Raw genomic sequence first — 4,189 nt, forward strand, 5'->3', positions numbered from 1 at the left:
GCCACTATGCACTTTTCTGGCATTTTAAAAACTGCCGAAATTTTGCCTGCCACAATGTTTAAAGCGGCAGTTTTTACGTAGCCGCCATGTTGTCCGCCGTTTTATACTTGGTTTAAAGTGGCGGTTATTTAATTGTATATAGCGGCAGTTTCAAACGCCATTATGTACACAATTGTGACAAAGCCAATAGGTGTTTCTGGCATTTTTGACCGCCGTAACATGCAGAAAGTACCGGCAGTTTTAACCGCCAGAAAGTACTCCTGAGACCTATGTATGTAGTGGCATGTCCAACTGCCAGAATTTACTTCTGATATTTAACCATTGAGCTGCCACAATTGACATATAAAATGCCACAATGCTCAAAAAATTGAAATTATTTTATTTATAATATTATTATTTCATAGGAATATATAATTGTACATTTCTATTTTTTGAACAAAATTAAAGGACAAACAAATTTTGAACATTGTCATTGATATATTTATAATTCAACTCAAGTGGAGTTTGATACAAATATCCATTCTCAAAATAAACAAGTCTCAAATATAAACAAGTCTCCAAACATGAAGTTACACAAACCATTGCCACCATCTTTAGCTATTCTCATAATATCAAGTTTCAAAACATAAAAATGACTACACAACTGATGTCACTAAAATTAGGACTCATGCTCCACGTGCATTGCTTTCATATGATGATCTAGTTATATCATTAGGTGTTGGAGATTCACTTCCTACGTTTGATGCCTGCAAAAACTATTATAATTGTTAACTCATATTAAGTAAGATATTACTGCCAATAAAACAACCTAAGCAAAGTAAAAGTTATTATCAAAGTAAAAGCTTGAAAGACAGTATTATCCAAAATCAATTTTTCATAATTGATGAATATAAAGATTGATGATGAAAAACTTAGAGAAATGATATCTTGTAGTTTTGGGAAATAAGGCAATAAGGCAGCAGCTAACTCTGCCAATTCATACCTGTTGAGTATCATTGGGAAATAAGGCAGCAGCTGAGTCTCATTAATTCATTCCTCATCATCTGCGTCCTCCCTTATCAAAGATGGATCATCCGAGTCTTGAGAAAATTGACTCAAGTCTTGATCGGGACAAATTTCAGTATCTATTTGGTCTCCCATATCATACAATTCTCTTGGCTTTAAATGGAAAACAACACTCCAGTCTTTACTCATCTCATCATTAACATAATAGACCATTTGAGCTTGTGAAGCCTCAATGTACGGATCATGATCTTCACGATCACCTGTGTGAATCACTCGGGAAAAATTAATGGAACTGAAACTCCATGCATCTTTTTTAAACCCCCTATCTATAGTTGTGTCAGCCCATGTACTTTGAATCCGTTAATATTAAATGCAGAACATCTTCTAGCTTGTGTTGATGGGCCTTTTGCAAGATACTTGAGATCATCTGGTACAGTACTTGATATGTCGGGGTTCAGAATCTAAAATGACAATGAAAGAATGTCTTAGAACTTTCATAAATTTATAAACATCCATGAAATGATCAGCAACAACTTTGTTATATATTTAACCTTACCCTTCGAGGAAACCAGTCCATGAAATCTTTATTTACTATTTTCTCTATCTCTGTTGTTGTCGGTCTACGTCCCTTAGATTTCCTCCGCAAGTAGTCCTTAAATTCACTACATAAACAATCAATATCAATTTAGGATTCTAAAGCGATTGAACACGTTGAGGTTGATATATTCCAATTAACACAATCTTTGTGTTATAGAAACCACTTACAACAGAAGCATGCTTCATTATTTTTTGAAAACTTAGTGATTGAAAATAAATCCAGAATAATGGTTTACACATTCCAAATTACATCATTACCATGATGCTACAATATTTTCAAAGCAAAGTGTGTGTTCTTCAAAAATATGAAATAAAACACCATTTTGTGTAAAACACTTATATTTTATATTGAACGATGGTAATAAAAAAAATGAGGTAAAAAACATCAGTAAATGCCAACCTTGTAACCAAAAATACATAACCCGAACAGGGATATCATATCCATTAAGACCAACAATTGTGAAACCAATACAATGCAGAAAAGAAAGGCAAATCAATTCACAAAGTGTGTTTTTTTCTTGTTTTGAAATGGCAAATATTATTCTCGACAAGTCCGTGCAAGAAGCACTAAAAGACTCGCGGTAAAAGGGAAAAATAAAATAAGATGCCAAGATTAAACGGGACACCAAAACAAAGAATAAAACCCCAAGAAAAACCACAGAAACATGCTGTGAGGCCGACGTATACAAGCCATAAACTGCCAACATACTCCTGCCTCACACCCGAACCGGCCACCAAGAACCACACCAGCTAACCAACAAAGTGTTGTAACAACAGAAGCTGCCAGTTCAGCACAGAAACTAGCTCAGCAAAAACTCCCTAAGAGGCAGAACCGAAGGCAGCAGGGAAAAAAAAGGGGACTCAGCTGAAGGCCTCACAAATAGCCAGCACAGACTGCTATACCAGCAAGAAAACAGCAGCTAACAGCGGCCCAGACTACCAAAAAACTACCACCGCGTCACTTCCCTACGAAGGCACAATTGGGGGTTCCAGCACCATTCACAAAGTGTGTGTTGCTTGCTAGGTAATATATATACAATGATATCCAAATCCATGAAATCCAATTCCATGAAACACAACTACAGGTTCTAGAATCATGTCATCTTTGTTTAATAATACTGAGAGCTTTGAAACTTCAAATAATTAATTTATTAAACTAATTGCTATCTATGTTTTGTGTACTAGCAATTTAGCAGCAAATCTTCTCACATAACAATAGTTCAAGGTAAATCCATCATTTTTTTAAGGAATAAATCCATCATATTATTATAACTTGTATTAAAAAAATTGATAGGTGCTAAATGGTACAGCATTCTGTTTTACGAAATTTGACGAACTTCCTATACGCACAACATATCTTCTCATTTATTTTACTAAAAAATGGGAGATTAACCTAAACAAATACTAACACTAGATTAAAAATAATAACAAAAATACAGCACCCTTTTGTAGAAATAATAATAATAATAATAATAATAATAGTGATCATGTCCCTCAAATAAATTATAATATAGTGATCATCTCTCATACCATGGACAATAAAGGCCACTGGATTTGCAATAAAAGGTCTTAAGAGATCAAACAACTCATATCCGTACCAATCAACATTATTAAAAAAAAAAATAACTCATTCAACATTATTAAAAAAAAAATTCATTATTCCTGATTTGGTTTTTAAGAAACAACTCAAACAAAACAAGAAATTTAAATAACTCATATCCTCACCAAATAATAGTGATGGGTCGCAGCTCTAGATCTTCCTGAGCAAACCTCCTCAAATAACAGCAGTTTCACAAACCTCAGTTTTTCTACCAGTAAAACAAAAACAAAAAAAAATCAAAAACGAAAACAAATTCACAACAGCAGTAAATCTTCAATCATATAATCAAAACTGAACTCAAATCAAGAATAATACAAAGATGAGGGTTTGGGTATTTCAGATTAAGCAAACTACATACTCACCAAGTTGAAAGAAGAGTTCGACAGGTACCACAGATGGGATCGATTTGCTGGAATTGATGGGTTTGGGTGTTTGAGGGTTTTGAAATCGGTTGAAGATTATGAATCTACAGGTTTGAGGGAATCGAATGGGTTTGGGTGTTTGAGGGTTTTGGAATAAATTGAAAACGATGGTTTGAGGATTCAGGAAGGAATAGAAGATTGATGGAAGGAATCACAGGGATTGAAGGTTTGAAGATTAGGATGTGGTGAAAAGCATGGTGTTTTGGTTTGAGGATTGATGGAAAAGGTTTGGAATGAATCGTGAGAAGGTTTTGATGTTATGTTATAAAATATTTTATTTTATTTATTTTATGTTAAGAAGAAAAAAAGGAGGGATTTTCTAAAAAAATTGGGAAAAAGAAGAGGGAAGTTAGTGCGCCTAAAAAATTGGAAAAAAGGAAAGAGGGAAGTTAGTGGGCCAATGATGTCGAGCTGAAAAATTAAAAAGGCTAATAGCGGCAGTCTAAAATGCCTCAATATACAAAGTAAATTGTGCCATTATATTTTGTTAATACTGGCACTTAAAACTGCCGTAATGTATTGTACAAAGCGGCGGCTAGAAAAACTGCCGCAATAGACCGGGTAT

The 4,189-nt window shown here is 34.2% G+C and overlaps 1 long non-coding RNA gene across 1 annotated transcript; it reads right to left on the minus strand.

Annotated features, from left to right (window-relative positions):
* Positions 1-407: 407 nt before the first annotated feature.
* Positions 408-3,859, minus strand: LOC146945737 (uncharacterized). Its single transcript, XR_015026472.1, has 5 exons — positions 3,565-3,859; positions 3,328-3,410; positions 1,562-1,667; positions 983-1,466; positions 408-746 (listed from the first exon to the last, which is right to left on the minus strand). It is a non-coding gene; the product is annotated as an uncharacterized LOC146945737 (long non-coding RNA).
* Positions 3,860-4,189: the final 330 nt, after the last annotated feature.

This window comes from Medicago sativa, chromosome 2 (genome assembly GCF_051527215.1).
Source record: "Medicago sativa cultivar Bolivia chromosome 2, Bolivia_mono, whole genome shotgun sequence".
Taxonomy (NCBI): Eukaryota; Viridiplantae; Streptophyta; class Magnoliopsida; order Fabales; family Fabaceae; genus Medicago; species Medicago sativa.